The sequence below is a fragment of the Sus scrofa genome, chromosome 15, assembly GCF_054392235.1.
Source record: "Sus scrofa isolate SSC_HxYL_T2T_F1_AM1 chromosome 15, Sscrofa_HxYL_maternal_Yorkshire_Landrace_v2.0, whole genome shotgun sequence".
Lineage (NCBI taxonomy): Eukaryota > Metazoa > Chordata > Mammalia > Artiodactyla > Suidae > Sus > Sus scrofa.
The window spans coordinates 47965916-47985203 of record NC_139397.1 but is presented as its reverse complement, the minus strand read 5'-3'; the positions used below and the strand labels follow the sequence as shown (position 1 = coordinate 47985203).

The window sequence follows — 19288 nt, the reverse complement described above, 5'->3', positions numbered from 1 at the left end:
AAACAACTACATTTTTTTTTATGGCCACACACTCAGCACATGAAAGTTCCCAGGCCAGGAATTGAATCTAAGCCACAGCTGTGACCTATGCCACAGGTGCAGCAATGACGGATATTTTAACTCATTGCATGGGGCTGGGGATCAAACCCACACCTCCACATTGACCCAAGCCACTGCAGTTGGATTCTTAACCCAATATGCCACAACAGGGACTCCAACCACTAGATATTAAATATGTGAAAAATACAAGGTAATGGAGATGATTGAGTTAGAAAGTAAAGGGTTGGATAAAGATACGCCTTGCTAACACTAATCCAAAGAAACCTAAAGTAACTATATTAACTTCATGGAATAGCCTTACAGTGGAGGAGAACTTTATCTTTTATATGCCACATCAAATATATATTAGAAATTATTGTCTTCTTTTTATATTTGTGTCTTAATATTTCATATTTTAGGTTTATTTATATTTGAAATAGGTGCTGATCTATATTTTCATTCATTAATTCCTTCTTAGCTATAGATAATTTTTATTCAACTTTCCTTGTGTCTTTAACATTTAAAAATTTCTTTTTAAATATCAGTTTGTTTAGTAATCTCTGTTTCAATGTTCATGCCTTAAATTTCCCTTTTATTTATGCACATTTTTGAGACATACTTATTTTTACTTTCTGAGAATTCCAGCTAAAGTCTTTGGGGATTTAAGTTTCTTGAGTATTATTTCTGGTGATCCTGGTTGGTGGTGGCTTTTGCCCTTAGAAGTTCTTAAATAGGTGTATGTGTGTGTGTGGGGGGGAGTGGATTTTCTTGCAGAGAAAATTTGTTTTCTTGGGATAGAATTTAATCTTGTACTTCGTATTATCTACCATATGGAAGAATTTTCCACCTATAGCCTTGAAAAAACATGTGTATATAAAAGTTATTTACCTAGCACATTGTTTTATCTCTTACTTATCCTTTGAGATTCCCCAAACTGTCCAGGAATCTCCATTTCAGCTCCACACCTTACAGTCGTAAGACTGTAGCCTGTTCTCTATGAGGCTGCCAGTGTAAACTTTTCTGATCACTTCAAGAGAACTTTTTATAGGGATGGAAGAAGTGGTTGACTGAGTACATAACCATGTGCATAAATTGCTCTTCACTCTTATGGGCAATTTAAGTACAACTTCTTTTCTGTCACATGTTCCTATAGCCTATCTTTGTTATTTCTGTGTCTTTAAGAAATTAGCAGCAAATGCAGTGCCCTACACTTATTGCCTGTGAAGGAAATTTAAGTATCTTCTTCCTAAGGGCAGAAATAAAATCTGGCTCTTCTACATCATCCTAGATAAATATATTTCCTTTTTATCACATCTCAGATAATTTACCAGGATAAAACTTTAGAACTCTGGCAGGAAATGTTCCATATTCTCCATGTATTTCCCTGCATTGGCTGGTTGGAATTATTTCATGGATTCTTCTGAGCCTTTAAACACCTCGATGGTACTCACTTCATGTGGTGCTAATAGGCAACCTGCTGTTTTTGTCACAACATCTTCCAATCTTTAAATGCCTGCATTAAGCCCACCTTTGCCCAGGTGTCCCATCTTGTCTCAACTTCTGAAGCCTGAGTTGCTTCATTGGGGTACCTGTGCCCTAGATTTTTGTGATCTGCCAGGAAAGAAACATGAGGTCCTTTCTGGAGGCTCCTTTTATGGACAAAACAGTGTTTTAGATAAATAACTGATAATGAATTATAACAGTAACATCAAAGACAATAAGTAGCACTTTCATTTACATGTGTATACCTTCAAAGAATCAGAGTAATCAGACTTATACTGTAGAGAGATTTCAGGGAAAATATATCAGAGGCATTCATCTAAGCTATCAGTTCGGTTATGTTATTCTAGACTAAGAATTCCTAGAAATGTTTTTTACAATATGATGTTTCTTAAATAATTTTTTTTCATTCCCCTGATCTTAGACGTTTGAAGCAAACTTATAGTGCTAAGCCCAGTCTCTTGAAATGTGGAAAATAATTTTTGCTTTTGTAACTTTAATGCATTTGAAGATATTTGCTATAAGAGATACTGTTACATTCTAAGTATAACATTGCTTCATAAAAAATAAATGTTTAATTCTGATAAGTAGGATGGTTTTGAAATGTCAACATCAAAACTAAATTTTGCAAACAGCTTTGACTTATTAAGGTTAGGAACATATTAATTCTTGATTCTTATTAGGAAACATAGTGTCTCTCATTATTGAAAGTCTAAACCCAGAGTCACAATTTTTCTATTGTTGTTTGCTTTTAAACTCATATAAAAAGATGTGTTTGATCTTTTTTGTACATTTAGTTTCTCACTAGAATAAAAAGCTCTGGAATTTCAATACCTTTATAATACAGAAACTTTAGTTCAAAGTTGTCATTCTTTGTAATATTTCTATTTCAAACCCTACTGAGCCCAAATATATTTTTTAGGCAATGAAATCACAGAAAATAAACTTTATATTTATTATAAATTTCTTACACTTTGACTTTACCAGTTTTCTTAACCTTAAACTTAACAGGCACATGTTGAATTCTTTATACATGCAGGACACTTTCAGGCATGATGAGGTTCCAAGGAAAGCAGTAGGTAAGTAAGTGCACTAACAAGCATGATGCTGAGATGTGCAGCATGAGTGCCCTGTGGGTGGTGCAGAGATTGTTATTGACTGAGATCAATGGACTAACCTCTGAAGAAGATTTATTTTCAGTCTCTTTCTGGAAAAATAAGCAGTGTTTCTTAAGATGCAGGTGAAGCAATGCATGAGAGACTGAAGGCATGCATAAATAAAATAGGTGAGAAGGTCAAAAGTGGGAAAATTTAGAGAATATGGAATTCAGCTTTTCCCTACAACATAGATAAAAGGAATAGAAAATTGGCATTAATGGCACAAATTACAGTGGTCTGTATAGCCAAAGTAAAACTTTGCATATTATCAGTGAAGAAGATGAAAACTATTGAAATGTTGCATGATTGTATGAAAGGACCAAAGAGTAGCATTATGAATTTAATGATAGTTTCTTTTGTATGTTTCAAAATTGAAATGACACATGAGAATACATCTCACTTGAGAAAGCAATGCCAAATTCAGTTCCTAAGTATGTCTTATCAACTAGCCCATTTTGTATTCTCTCTTTAATTTAAAAAAGTATATATATATATTCATATTATATATACTAAGATAATGTCTCAATATATTAAGAACGTATTAATATATTAAGATAATGTCTCTTTTTCTGTTTTGTAGATAGGATTATTCTGCCATATTTTAGATTCCCCATATAAGTGATATCATGTGGTATTTGTCTTTCTCTTTCTGACTTACTTCACTTAGTATGAGAATCTCTAGTTGCTGCAAATGGCATGAGCAGGCTTGTAGTTGCCAGGGGGGAGGTTGGAAGGGAGTGGGATGGATGGGAAGACAGGTTGGTAGAAGCAAAGTGTTAAATTTGGAATGGATAAGCAATGGGTTCTTGCCGTGTAGCACAGGGAACTATGTCCAATCAGAACATGATGGAAGATAGTATACAAAAAAAGAATGTACATATATGTATCGCTGGGTTACTTCGCTATACAACAGAAATTGAAGGAACATTGTAAGTCAATCACATGTTAATAAAAGTTTTTTAAAAGGTAATATCAATTGTCAAACATTGGAGCATTTCTGAGTCTGAAATCTCAAAAAAATTATTTAAAGTTTACTGTGCATTATTTTATCACATGGCTGCCTGAGTTGCTCCTTTAAGGCACATTCCCTCCTCTCCTCCTCTGCCCCATCCCGTACCCCTGGCAGACAGTAATGTGTTCTCCACTTCTATAATTTTGTCATTTTAATTATTTCATATAAATATACTCATTGAATATGTAGCCTTTGGGGATTCATTTTTTTTTACTTGGCATCACCATCTAGAGATTCATCCAGGTTGTTGTGTGTATCAATGAAAGCTTATAGTCCCACGAAAACCTGTGCACAGATGTATATAGAAATATTTGTAATATCCCTGAAGTAGAAGCAACTCACATGTCTTTCAGTGGGTGAATGAGTGCACTATACCATGGAATACTACCGAGCAGTAAAAAGGAATTGATTATTGACAAATTCTTTTCCTTTCAACTTATTTTTGTCCTATTGAAATGGGCTTGCTTTAGGCAGCAAAGAGTTGGGTCTTAGTTTTTGTTTGTTTGTTTTGATTTTAATTTGACAATCTCTGTGTTTTAATTAGAAAATGTATACTATTTACATGTAGTGTGATTACTGATATGGTGAGGTTATATTTATCTTCTTATTTATTTTAATTGACCCACTCATCCCCAGATTTATTTTATTTGTCTCACCTGTTCATTGGTCCTCTTTTTTCTCTTTTGCCTGCATTTTATTAAGTTACTTATATATTTTCTACAATTATATTTTACGTCTTTTTGGTCTATAAGCTATAACACACTGTTCAGTATTTTAGTGGCTTCTCTTTTAAATGATTGTAAATCTTTGACTCATCAGAGTATCTTCAAGTAATTGCAACACTTTACATATAGGTGAAGAACCTTAAAATAATATCCTCCCATCTTTTCTCCTCTGATCTTTGTGCTATTTTTGCCATTCATTTTATCTTCAAATATGTCATAAACTCACGCTTTCGTTATTTTATTTGAACTGTTAGTAAACTTTAAAGTAAATTTAAGGGAGTTCGCTCAGTGGGTAACAAACCTGACTAGTATCCATGAGGATGTGGGTTCAATCCCTGGCCTTACTTAGTGGTTTAAGGATCTGGTATAGCCCTGAGCTGTGGTGTAGTTTGCAGATGTGGCTCTGATCCTGCCTTGCTGTGGCTGTGGTGTAGGCCTGCAGCTGTAGCTCTGATTCGACCCCTAGCCTGGGAACCTCCATATGCCATGGGTGCAGCTCTAAAAGGAAAAAAAAATAAAAATAAAATTGTTAAGATGGTACATTTAAAAAATAATAATAAAATAAATTTAAATAATAAATGATTTTATGTTTACCTATGTAGTTAATCATTTTCATCATTTTTCATTCCTTTGTATGTGTCCATGTTTTCTATAGTATCATGGTCCTTCCACACAGGTTTCTTTCAGTGCTTCTAATAGTATTCATCTGCTGACAATAAAATCATCCAATGTCGTATGTCTGAAAAAGCTTTACTCACACTTGTTTTACAAAGATGATGTTACTAAAAATAAGTTTTGGTAGACAGAACCCCCATTCAGGGCTCCATTTCAGGACTTTGTATTTTTTATCTATAGAAATTCAGGTTTTTTTCTTTTTCTTTTTTTTTAACACATCCTTTGTCTCTATTTTACCTTTTTAAGTGAAGTAAAGCTATAATAACTTTTAATATATGTTTCTGCTATTAAAAAATTTGTCATTTCTGAGTTCATTTTGATGGATTGATTTTGCTCCTTGTTGTGAGTAGTATTTTCTTGCCCTTTTGCATATCTGAACATCTTTGATATTACTAATTTTACCTTTTTGGTTTTTAGATATTTTTGTAGGACTATAATGACAGAATTAGCATTTACTTCATATATGGTGTACTCTATTATTTTCATTACCTTTTAAATTAAATATTTATGAATGTACCTTTGTTTTTGTTTTCTTATTTGTGAGTCATTTTATTATATTCTTTTAGAATGCTTATTAAAAGTGCAGGAGTTCCCCTCGTGGGTCAGTGGGAATGAATCTGACTAGTATCCATGAGAATGCAAGTTCAATCCCTGGCCTTGCTCAGTGGGTTAAGGATCTGATGCCATGAGCTGTGGTGTAGGCTATATACGCAGCATGGATCTGATGTTGCTATGGCTGTGGTGTAGGCTAGCAGCTGCAGCTCTGATTCAGTCCCTAGCCTGGGAACCACCATATGCCATGTGTGTGGCCCTAAAAAGACAAAAAAAAAAAAAAAAAGATGGATTAGGAGTTCCTCTTGTGATTCAGCAGTAACAAACCCAGTAGAATGCATAAGGACATGGGTTTGATCCCTGGCCTTGCTCAGTGTGTTAAGGATCTAACATTGCAGTGAGCTGTGGTATAGGTCATAGACGCAGCTCAGATCCTTCATTGTTGTGACTGTGGTATAAGCCGGAAGCTCCAGCTCTGTTTCAACACCTAGCCTGGGAACTTCCATATGTCATGGGTGTGGCCCTCCCTAAAAAGACAAAATAATAATAATAATAATAAAGATGCATTAAAATCTTTGTTACTTTGTTTAATGCCATTGCTGCTGATAGGATATTAATCCTGTTGTTGCTTTGAAATACCTGTGCTCCTCACCTGAAGAATTATTTTGGTCTGTGAGGTAGTTGTTTTTCAGCTGTTCTGAAGTGTAACGTGGGTGAGGGAAACCAGTAAATTTCTGTGCTTGGAAAGATGTGGTACGGAACGTTGGGCACCAGAATGGCAGGATATTGAGTTATTGATCTGCTCATTCCAGAACATACACCATGTTACCAAATGAATAAGTTTTGTTATTAAGATCTTCTTTCTTTCTAACCTGTCTGAGTGAGCTGGACTCTGAGAAACGCTGACTGGAGATGTCTGCCAGCTATTTTCCTCGATGGCCCCTTGAGAGCCAGCCAGAGTTTCCTCCTTTTCTCCCAAACAGTAAGTGAGCAAAATACCCATCCAATTGGAAAAACAAACATTTGGGCAAAATTCATGCTACCCAGTCATCCACAGCCCTCCTTTCGTTCCTCTAACCGAAGCAGGGAAAAGCGACTTGTACAGTTGCTTCTACAGCTGCACCACCACCCGCCCAAAACTTACTGGCATAAAGCAAAACCAAGCATGAGTTCCGTCAATCTCATGGGCTCCTCCAGGCTGCCTGGCCTCAGAGCACTCATTCTTCCCCATGCAGTTAGTTAGAGGGAGTAACCGGCTGGGCAGCTGGCAGCTGGCACCTCAGCTGCAAATGTCCAGGAGCATCTGTGTAACTCACCTTATGATCTGGCCTCCCTCCCAACTCAGTGCCTGGGTTCTAATATCAAGTGTCCAGAGAGCGTGCAGAAGCTCCAGGGCCTTTCCCTACATGGCTTTGAACATCATGTAGAGGCATGTCTATTACATTTTATTCTTCAAGGCAGTTGGAAAGCCCTCCCATGTTCAAAAACAAGGCATTTTGATGCCTCCTGTTGATGGGAGAAATGCCAAAGTGTGTGCATATGTGTTTAAAACCAACACATGACTATTTGCTGTTCTTAAATGTGAAGGAGAATTGGAGCACATTGAGATAAAAGAGAATTGATTCAATTGTTCTCCTGTGTAGCCCCAAGGCATACATAATTTTCTCTTAAGGTTTTCTAACATTGATTTCAGCATTTGTCCCCTGATTGGAAGCTAAGCTGGAATGATCCCACTGCCAGTTTTTATGCTGCTTTTACTCTGACTGTCTCATCTTCCATTAAGTGTCCTGGGTAATTATCAGTCCCTACTTCTTGAAAATCATTGGCTGAATAGTAAAGAAAGTGAGGCCAACATGCAGTAAAGGTTTTCTGAGTTCCATATTAAACACAGCATTAGTAATCCTCATGTTATCACTTGATTGCTCCTGTGGTGAAATTATTAGGCAATTATTTCCCTAAAACAGCATTTTAATGATAAAGATGAAAATTATACAATTTACGTTAGTCGTTTTTTTTCCTCAAGGTTAATGCATTTGTCACATCATATTAAACACCCATATTAGCCATTAAAACACTTCACAATGTAAGCATAGATGTTTCTGCAACTAATAAAAAGAACAAATTAGAACAATTGTCACCATTACTCTCACCTTTGTGAATAATAATATGATGCGATAGATTTTTTTAAATTTGTAGGAAAAACGTAACTATTTTGTGATTCTCTGTGCTTAGTCATTCAGGCATTTAATAGAATCTGTAGCTGCATGATTATTGCAATGACAATAATGCTATGATCAAACACTGGATTTTATATTGTAGCATTTACACCAAAAAATGTTCTGAGTTAAGCATAACTGCTTTCTAAGAGAAAATGACCAATTCATTTTTAAACAGTTGTTTTCTTCCTGGAGTAAGGCACTAAGTATCATTTGACAGGAGTAAGGTTTAATATATCACATGACCTATTAGTAGTTGAGCTAAAAGACTCAGTCACTTGGTTCTAGTCTACTAATTCTGGATTCCCTCTAATTTTAAACCACAGGACTGATGCCAGCTTTGGGAAATCTCTTGGGTCCTTGCTTAAAGGGAAAATGATCTAGAATGCCAAGATTCATGCCCTGTGCTAATTCTCTATGACTGATAGTCTAGGGGGTATCTTACGTGGAGGCTAATTTAAAAAAAAAAATTGCATGAGTAGACAAATTGCCTAGGTTGCTATTCCTGCTTATCATAGAAAGAAAGAAAGATTTCAACCTGAATGGGGGTCACTAGAAGGATATGAGTTGTGAAATATAGAAACATAAAAACTAAAAATCACCTAAATAAAAAATCCATCCTGTCCAATGAGAAGATCACCCTAATTTTATCAGTTTCCTAAGGTGAATTTGGCAGATCTTGTCACGTATTTTATTTTTTTTAAATCATTTTTATTTTTTCATTATAGTTGGTTTACAGTGTTCTGTCAGTTTTCTACTGTATAGGAAGGTGACCTAGTCTTACACACACACACACACACACACACACACACATATACATTCTTTTTCTCAGATTATCCTCCATCGTGTTCAATCACAAGTGACAGATATAGTTCCCAGTGCTATACAGCAGGATCTCATTGCTTATCCACTCCAAATGCAATAGTTTGCATCTTTTAACCCCAGATTCTCAGTCCATTCCACTCCCGCTTTATTGGCAGCCACAAGTCTGTTCTCAGTCCATGATTTTCTTTTCTGTGGAAAGGTTCATTTGTGCCATATATTAGGTTCCAGATATATCATATGGTATTTGTCTTTTTCTTTCTGACCTAACTACACTTAGTATGAGAATCTCTAGTTGCATCCATGTTGCTGAAAATGGCATTATTTTGTTCTTTTTATGACTGAATAGTATTCCATCATGTATATATACCATATCTTAATAGATTCATCTGTTGATGGACATCTAGGATGTTTCCATGTCTTGGCTATTGTGAATAGTGCTGCAGTGAACATATGGGTGCATGTCTTTTTCAATGAAAATTTTGTTCAGATTTATGTCCAAGAGTGGGAATGCTGGTTCATGTGGTAGTTCTGTATTTAGTTTTATGAGGTACCTCCAAACTGTTTTCCATAGTGGTTGTACCAATTTACATTCCCTAACAAAAGTGTAAGAGGGTACCCTTTTCTTGACACCCTCTCCAGCACTTGTTATTTGTTGTGTCACATATTTTAAAGGCATGCTACTAGAGTTGAAATCATTTCCTTAGTAAGCTGCCCCAATATTGTGGTACTGAATGCCTTGAAGTAACAAACCTGCAGACATTAGGCTGCTTCAGCTGGGTTTGCCCTCACGTCCATCATGCCCCCTCTTCCCATTGGATCAGAGCCCTGCCACTCACACTAAATACTCAAGTTTTGGATGAGATCACTTGTACATCAAGCCCTGGATTCACTTCACTCCACCCACCTACTGAGGCCAAAGTTGCTTGCTCCATGGAGGACTCCCAGACACAGACCACAATTTCGTCTCTGAGCCCTGCTGGAGTTCTGGCTTCCCTTTGGGCGAGGACCCTGCCAAGCCTTATTGATCTGGTAGTGATGAATATTCAATTCTGGGGGCCAAGCCCAGCCTTATGGGATCCACAAAGGCTCCTGAAGAACCACCAGAACTTCCAGCTTACTGCATTGTAGATGTGGCTTCTGCCTCCCCATGCAGGGGAGGTCACACACCCTTAACACACGTTGGATTGAAATTTGACATTTGATGTGGAGAAAACCAAAGAATCATGCAAGGAAATATCTCTTCCTTTCTTCTCCAGATGGATGCAAATGCAGAACCATGCTCTCTCCACATGGTTCTGAAGGAGACAGCTAATCTGATGACCGGCTTCCTGGCTTTGCTGATGCCTATTTTTCCCAGACTCTTACTTCCCTGGGTATCCCCTTAAAGGCATCTGCTTGTGTGACATCCCCACAGTTCCAGTGATCCTGGCCTGCATTAACCTTCTACACCAAAATAATTTCAAAACCACTTGTTCCAACAGAAGAAAGGGTGGGGAAAAAACTGTAATGGTAATGTATACATGTAAGGATAACCTGACCCCCTTGCTGTACAGTGGGAAAATAAAAACAAACAAACAAACAAACAAACAAACAAAAAAACCCACTTGTTCCTGTTTACAGTTGATTTATGTTCTCTATCTGGTATAGCCATTAGAGTTTTCATCAGGATTCCTCAAATCTGCCTGGGCAAATGCCCTCAGAGATCTCTCACAGCTGTGGCCCTCTGGGACTTGCTGTCCCTGTCAGAGCACAGGCTTTCCCCAGGGAGGTGCTGAGTGTCCAGGGGTTCACTCCTCTGGGTCCCTAAATTTTCACTTTCTTGCATACTTTTTCTAGCATGAAAGATTGGACTGATGTGATCATAAAGCTGTTTTGCCATAAATATTGAAGTAAATAACAGAGGAAATGTTCATGATGAATAAAAAAATAGGGAAAACTCAAGAGCATTTCCTGAACGGAGTCCAGAATTAAGCACATGGAAATTCATGCCGTCATAACACATTGTGACACTATCCTATTCTAATGACAAATTCTTGGGTTTTTTTCATTTCACAAGAAGCCTTGACATTTACTTATGGTGTCATGACACTGAGCATTTGGAAAGTGACGATTCAGGTGATGGAAACTAACTAATAACTAAAAATTTACTTTATATATTATCAAACTTTGTTACTGTTTGGAGAAAGTTCCCCTGTCATTACACATAGTAGTTTCATTCATCTTATTGCTGAATAGTATTCCATTTTATGAATGTATCACAATTTATCAATTCATCACTCAATCTACTTGGGATATTCATCATGACTACTTTCTATAAATAAAGCTTTTCAAAACATTTTGGAATGTCTTTTTGTGGAAACGTTTTTATTTTTCTTGGACACATGCATAGGACTAAAATGCTGGGTCATATTGGAAGCACATGTTTAATTAGCTCAAATCTTCCAAAATGGCTTTACTAACTTACATCCTCCATGACCAGTATAAGGGGTGTCCAGGTTCCTTACACTCTGGCAAACACTTGTTATTTTCAGTCTTTTGCATTAAAGCCATTCTAGCCAATGTCTGGCTATGTCTTATGATATTAATTAGCATTTTCTTAATAAAAAATTTTGCCGAGCATTTTCTCATATGATCAGAGCAACCATTAGAACAACTTATTTGGCTTAATATCTACAAGAGACACTCAAATATAAAGGCATGCATAGGTGAAAGGAGTTGAAAGAAAAAGGCACTCCATGCAAATGGTCAAAAAGAGAGGAGAGGCTATTCTTATAGCAGACAAAACAGACATTAAGTCAAAAACTGTCAAAAGGACAAAGAAGGGCATTTTATGTAGTGATAAATGGGTCAGTACATCATGGGTATGTTATGTTTCCAAAACGTTAAAATATGTACAGTTCTTATATATCAGTTCACCTTAATAGAGCCATTAAAAAAGAATACTATTGTGAATTATATTGTTATTTTAGTTCTGTTCCGAAACTGTTCATTTTAGGATACAGGAGTTCTCTTGGTTTTTTGTACACCAACATTCTCCCCTCAACCTTGCTGAACTCATTCCAAAGATCTTGGATATCATTTCCTAGATTCCGCATGGCTTTCTATATATGGGATATATTGTCTATGAAATAAAAGAGTTTTATTTATTTCTTTACGGTAGCTATGCTTTAGTTTCTTTTTCAGCCCCAGTGTCACCAGCTAAAACTTCCATTCCAAAATTAAGTAGAAGTGGTGGGAGGAAGATCTTGCCTGGGTCCAGTCCTAGCGGAAAAGCATCTGTCTGTCAGTACCAAGTGTCGATTTTCTTGTTTTGGTGCTGCTGTGCCTCTCCCTGCATCTAATTCCACAGCAAGCACAGCACATGGGGTTTGCCTACTGGGTTCTCCTATCCTGATGGAGCCCGTCTCCACACAGACCACGCTGCACAAAATGAAGTCAGTTATGCCTTCATGCTTTTGCTGGTTTCTTTCTTCATCACATTGAATTCTTTATTTGATCAATGGAGTAAATCAACTCAACTTAAACCACTTCCGAAAAGATATGTTTCTTCTAACCACCAGCACCAAGCATCGTGTTCTAGCCCATTTCATGTCCTGCCAAAAGGCAATCCTATAACCACAACAAAATAATAAAAACACCCTAAAGTTTTCCTTCATTAAAACAGATATCAACCATTAATCAAATGTCAGGGCTCTGAGAATGTGCATGGTTAGATTGCCTTTCAAATTTGCATTAATAAATTGTCCTTATGCATCTTAAATCATGCATAGGGAGCTAATATTTTCAGGATATTTCCAGATACAGAATAATTGTTTCAATTTTCTTTTCTAAAATAAGCCCATCCACTTTCTGGTAGCACTCTATCAGAGCCCTGTCAGGACAGACAGGCTGTATCATGTTTGCCTTCATTGCCACCTGTGGACCTGATCCTACAGTATTCAGAATAGCTTTATGGCTCTAAGGTCATCCCCATTTGCTCCAGCTTTGCTTTCTTGGCCTTCTGCCCTAATCTTTCTCTCTTTTCCCTAATTTTGTTAAAATATAATTGACATATAACATTGTATAAGTTTAGGTGTAAAGCATAATGATTCAATACATCAAACTAAAAATCTTTTATCAGGAAAGGAGAATATCAACAAAATGAAAAGGCAACATATGGAATGACAACACACTTGCAAGCCATACAAGTGATAAGGGATAATGTTCAAAATATATAGGGAACTCAAAAAACTCAGTAGGAAAAAAAAGTAACCTAATTAAAAATGGGCAAAGGACCCAAAAAGACATTTTTCCAAAGAAGATATCCAAGTGACCAACAGGTATATGAGAAAATGCTCAACATCACTAGTCATTAGGGAAATGCAAATCAAAACTACCACATATGGGAGTTTCCATTGTGGCTCAGTGGTAAGGATCCCAGCTAGTGTCCATGAGGATGTGGGTTCAATCTCTGGCCCCACTCAGTAGGTTAAGGATCCAGTGTTGCCATGAGCTGTGGTGTAGGTCACAGATATGGCTCAGATCTAGCATTGCTGTGGCTGTGGTATAGGCTGGCAGCTACAGCTCTGATTCAGCCTCTAGCCTGGGAATTTACATATGCCAGGAGGATGGCCCTAAAAAGCAATAATAATAATAATAATAATAACTACTACATCTGTTAGAATGGGTAGTATCAAAATGACATGAAGTAACAGATGTTGGTGAGGATGTGGAGAAAAAGGAACACTTGTGTGGTGCCAGTGGGAATGGAAATTGGTGCAACCTTGGTAGAAAACACCATGGAGGATCCACAGAAAATTAAAAACAGATCTACTGTATGATCCAGAAGCCCCACTTTTGGGTATTTATCTGAATGATACAAAATCACTGTCCTGAAGAGTGCATGCAACCCCATGTTCATAGCAGCACTATTCACAATAGCCAAGACATGGAATCAATCTAAGTGTCCACTGATGAATGGATAAGCTCTGCCTTATTCTTGATAGTTGGTATCAACCATCTGAGTCCCCACCTCCTACAGGACCCACAGGGCTCTGTTCTACTGCCAAGACTAGTATACACTGCTTAAAATCTTTGTTCCTTTTCTGCACTGATTTTGTGGACAATTTAAAATGTGTTTTTTCTCTGTACCTGTCTTATTTATAAGTGATGCGCCAGCTTTAAAAGCTAAGGTGGGAGTTCCCGTGGTGGCGCAGTGGTTAACGAATCTGACTAGGAACCATGAGGTTGCGGGTTCGATCCCTGCCCTTGCTCAGTGGGTTAAAGATCCGGCGTTGCCGTGAGCTGTGGTGTAGGTCGCAGACACGGCTCGGATCCTGCGTTGCTGTGGCTCTGGCGTAGGCTGGCGGCCACAGCTCTGATTAGACCCCTAGCCTGGGAACCTCCATATGCCGCGGGAGCAGCCCAAGAAATGGCAAAAAGACAAAAAATAAAAAAAAAATAAAAAAAATAAAAGCTAAGGTGTAGTATAATTTTGAAAATATTCTAGATGCCTAGTAAATTTACATGTGTATTCAATGAAGTCTTGCAGTTACATGAAGATTGGAACTGTATATGGGCCCATCACCATTTCATTGTAATGATCTAAAAATATAGCAAAATAGTAAATTGGCAGTAAGAAAGAATTTCAGTATCATATTGATCACCTCAGCATAGTTCTAAAAAATGAATGTTCAGTCTCGAGGTGTGAGAGGGATATGGAGATGAGCAGAGCTGAAGAAAAATGAAAACAACCGTGTCACATGTTTTCTGAACTTGGAAGGCATTTTGATTAATGCAAGACAGTTTGAAGAAAAAAATCATTCAGCAAATACGGAGTAACCAACAAGAAACACTTCCATTTTCATGTGCTTTAGTGGAGATAGACTTATTCATGCGGAAACCCAAGTGAGATAAAACATGCTGTTTTTCCAGAGGGATGAGCAGAAGAGCTGTTTTATAAATTCTTGGAGAGGAATTATTTATTCGTTATGACCAGACCTCAGTGTGTTGTCTTGAATAAATTTGGTGCTGAACAAAATGTTTCATTCTTTGTTGTTGTAGATAAATAATTAAAGGTGAAGCCATTGTTCTTTCCTCATTGTAAGGATACTCAGTGTCTTATATGGTTCCAGGAGGTTCTGTATTTCTAACATCTTTTTGCACGGAATTTCAGTAACTAAGGCAGGTCACGAACAACAAAATTCTCCCTTGTAGATACCCTGCACAAAGGGTAACTAGTCCACTTACTGACTGGGGCAGATAGCTTCCTCTTTGGCATTCTCAGGGTATCCTCTGCATAATGAACAATATACCCTGGTAGATTCTGAGCCATAGAGGAGGTATGGAACGTGTCAAAGGAGGTAAAGAGTAAGAGAGAACACAGAGGAGAGGCCATTAAACCTGTTGGTAACCTTTTCATGCACACTGTGAAACATTGCCTCCTGGGTGCTTCCTGAATAGCCTCCCAAGTCAATGAAGGACAGAAGGGCATCCCTTGCGGGGGTCCCTGACATCGTCCTGCAGACTGGACCCAAACTAGAGGAGAGGCATGTAATCTCAACCAGGGAAACCTGTAGCTTTCACCAAGAGCAGCAGAAGCAGGTCCAGCACAGGAGGATATAAAACTGGAGCCATTTCTTCACACTTCCTTCTGTAGGAATTCCTCACCTTCTGGCAGTCTCTGTCTCCATCTGTTGTTTTCTCCCAGCTGTCTTAGAGCAAATGTCCTAGATATCGAAAAAACATTTAGAGGAAGAAAAATTCCAGGGAAGTTTATTCAAATTTGGTTTGCTAAAAGTAGTCCACCCTGACAAGTTAGGAAAATCTGTGGAAATAGCTCAGCTTCTTCACAAGGGTTGGTGATGCAGTAGAAGTGGGTGTGTCCTGGAACCACAGAGACCAAGGGGTCAGTGGAACCAGGGCCTCAACTGCTCTGGGAGTGAGTGTCTCCTCACGTCATTAGTTCTGCGTGTTCATCTTTACAAAACATATAGTGACTAACACATATGGAGCACATGTGTGGAGCAGGTACACAGAGCCCGTGCCCCACCTTTTCCCTGTTAGTTTTGGGGGTACGACACCAAAAGTGGGCAGAAAGTGCCTCAGGTCTCAGGACTGATGTTTCTCAGTGAGTGCTTGCTTGGGTAAGGGTGAACAGTGTACACTTATCCTGAGTAGACCTCTTTAAGCATCCCGTGAAGTGGACGCTGGTAAAACCTCAGCAGAGATCAAACATTTAGTTGGGGGTATGATGTTGTATATATTGAACCAAATGAGCTCAAGACTCCACCTCACTATAGATCCTGTGGTCTTTGTGTGTGTGACAGGGTGAAATATACTACATGGTGAAATACATTAATACAAATGTGTAAGTCTATGTATATGTATGTCTGTGAATATGCATGTGTACTTATATTGCTGCAGGTAGAATCATAGGCATAGGTCTGTGTATGCTTATAAAAGTATATGTCCTGTAAATATGTGTGTGGGCATTTATGTGTGAGCCGAGGTATGGAAATAGCCCTGCATGACTCTGCTCATGATTTACCTGCAATAAATCATTGAACATCATCTGGTTCTTCTGTCAAGTAAGCAAGGTAACATCTGTCCTACTGTTATCACAAAGACGACAGTAATGTAGAATTAACGAGGGCTTCCACAGCCTTAACTTTTTTAATCATAGCAGCCATGACAGCTGGATATGATGAATGTGAAAATTATTTTTAAACTTTAAAGCAATGTAAAAATATTATTATATTTATAAAAAAGTATTTGGTTTTAATATTCAAATTATGATTAATGTGCTTATTAGTTGTCTAAAATAGGAATGGTAGGTGAAAACAACAAATTATGATATCTTATAACCAATGAAGATTTTCTGTTATTGCTAAATACATTATTTAACTGTGTTCCAGCCATTACTGGCTGTATAATTACCAGGTAAAAATATAGAACCTGATGAGTGTGTGTGTGTGTGTGTGTGTGTGTGTTGTGTGCCTGTACGCACACACATGTGCATCCCTGTGTGTTTAATTTACCCACATTGGCTTTCATACTCTTCTAACTCACACAAAGATATTTGTTGTTATTCAGAACAAACCTGCCTTCTTGTTTGGCAAGACTGCTTCCTTAAATGTCAAACTTATTAATTTTATATTTTCTGTCTTGTACTGGGGCATGTTGTCCCTATGAATTAACATTCTCTCCTCTCTTTTCATGAGACAGGTTTTTCTGCTTCAAAGATGGATACAGCATAACTCTTGTTACTGAAATTTCTTTCCTGAGAAAATTGTATCATAATTTTTTAAACTCTATATAAACTATAGATTTCATCTACCTTCACTTTAGTGTATATGTCGTAATTTTTCAGATTCTTTAATCTTATCAAATATTTCTAAAATACTAATGTAAAAGCACTTTAATTCTAGAGAAGAGGTTCCTAATTCTGTCTGAGCATCAGAATTATCCAGGGACCTTTGAAAAATCATTGCAGTCTGGTTCCACCATAGGCAAAAGAAGTCAGAATCTCTGAAATAGGGGATGTAGGGACCTATTGTCAGCATTTTAATAAGATCCATGAGTGAATTAGGTACGCAGCAAAGACTGAAAATAACTATTCCAGAGAGATGTTCAAGTAGTGGGTTTATGACAGCAGCTTGCCTGAGTCAAACTTGAGAATACTGATGTAAAGTTGAGTGAGTGGCCACGGGCACAGACTGTTCTCTGGACCCCATCCTTAAACAGTGATGGCTCTTGTGTCCAGCACCCCTCACAGCCTGCAGATTGATCAGCACCAAAACTGCTCAGTTCACTACAGATAACTCAGGACTAAATACTCTACAGTTTGTATCTCTGACTGTAGCAAGGCTTTCCAGTGCCACCCTCAAATCCAGGCTTACAAACTCCCTGACCACTCTCAGTGGGGTGGGGGCGGGGTTAGGAGATGAGGACTGTGGGGACCCCGTTGTCACAGCATGCAGCTCTCACACAGAACTGGATCGTGGGCTCTCCTTGTGAGCCTGTTGGTGAATTTTGAAGAATCTTTCTCTACATTTATCATAGCTTCCTTTTTAAATACTCTTATCAACTCAAATGCTTTTTATTTTGGAACTAAATGCCTTCATTTCACTTCTTCAGTGCATTTCTTTCTCCTTTTGTCTGTTGGAAACATATAACTCCTTAAGTCTGGGAGTCTTAACCAGGATGCACATTAGAGTCATCTCAGAAATGATTCAGATGCATATACCAGATGCTATTTCTGGGGATTCTGATTAAAAACTCTGTGGGTGGAGCACAAATATAGATTGATACTTTTAAAAGATAACTTGGTGGGTTGGTTTTGCATTCTTGTATATTTCTTTGCCACAAATATACCTCAAGAGTAAATACCCGAAGCATTCTGGCCTTACTCATCTTTGAAGAGTAAGGCCAGAAAATCCATTTTCATATGCATCACATTGGCATATGAGACATCTCAATTTTAATAAGACAATATATTGAACAAGAGTCTAATTTTTTTAAAAAAGAGAATAGTATAATTTGTATGCCTCTGAATATGTGGTTACTGCAGATTGGGATGAAACAGGCAATTAGAACATCTGGGTAAAAAAATCTTCCAAAAAGTCTAAATGAAAATCAAGCTCATATAATTGAAAAAAATTAATGTGTATGGATATATATGTGTGTATTATAACTATTATGTATTATATGCATTTTAATCAGTGAAAATGGTGAGTGACTGAAAACAAAGCAAATGCACAAGCCCAAAATAATACTAAATTGTAGCAAATACTGGTACTTTATTTCAGAATTTATTGTAATTAAAAGTAAGTCTCCCTATGAAGTAGGTTTGAATACATTTTTAAAGATCACTTGGAGATAAATCATTTGAATAGTCTTCAGCCTAAGTGAAAACAAAATATGTTGAAAATTTTTTAAAAGAAAAAAGGTCGAAGCTAATATGTTTGAAAGAATGCTAGTGTCATGATGATAATGTATTAGAAGCAAATACATAAAAGCAAATAAGTGCTTACATATTTGATATATAAATACAAACAGCAGTAAAAATAGAGAAAACCAGTGAGTTCCAAATAATTCGGTATTTTTATGAATATTATCATTAATATGAAGCAAAATTATAAAGCTTTAAAAGTGTTTTATAAATCGCAGTGTATTGTTCATCTTCACAGCCTGGGTTTCTAAGTCAGTCTTGGCCACCGCCCCCAACCTGCAAGCTTGAATTCCATGATGGGCAGAGCTGGTCCTTTCCATCACAGCTGTTCACTGAGTGATGAGTTGCCATTCACAGAGCTTTCATCACCCACAAAACAAAATAATTAACAGTTCTTTCACTATTCTGCATCCCAGAGGCAGATGTAACGTGGAGGCTAGCAAGCTGGCCTTGTTAATCCTGTATTCAAATGCTGAAGGAGTCATCTAGCAAGGAGCTGGGCTCACATTCAAGGCCATGTTCAGATGTCCAGGCCCATCACGAATTTACCTGGAGTTTCAAACTAATACATTTAGTAGCAGAAAGGTTTAGCTGGCAAATAGTTTATGAATGTATAAATTCCTTCCTTCCTCATTCAACAATAACTTAGATTATAC

At 37.4% G+C, this 19288-nt stretch overlaps 1 long non-coding RNA gene across 9 annotated transcripts in view; it reads left to right on the top strand.

The window, feature by feature from the left end:
- The window catches only part of LOC110257104 (uncharacterized), a 375873-nt gene that overhangs the window by 51888 nt on the left and 304697 nt on the right, over positions 1 to 19288 (top strand). The window contains exon 3 of one of the 9 annotated variants that reach the window (XR_002339328.2): positions 9958 to 10082. The exons of the other annotated variants lie outside the window; for them this stretch is intronic. This is a non-coding gene — a long non-coding RNA (uncharacterized LOC110257104). Of the gene's footprint in view, positions 1 to 9957; positions 10083 to 19288 lie in introns of those variants that run through there. 9 annotated transcript variants of the gene reach the window in all.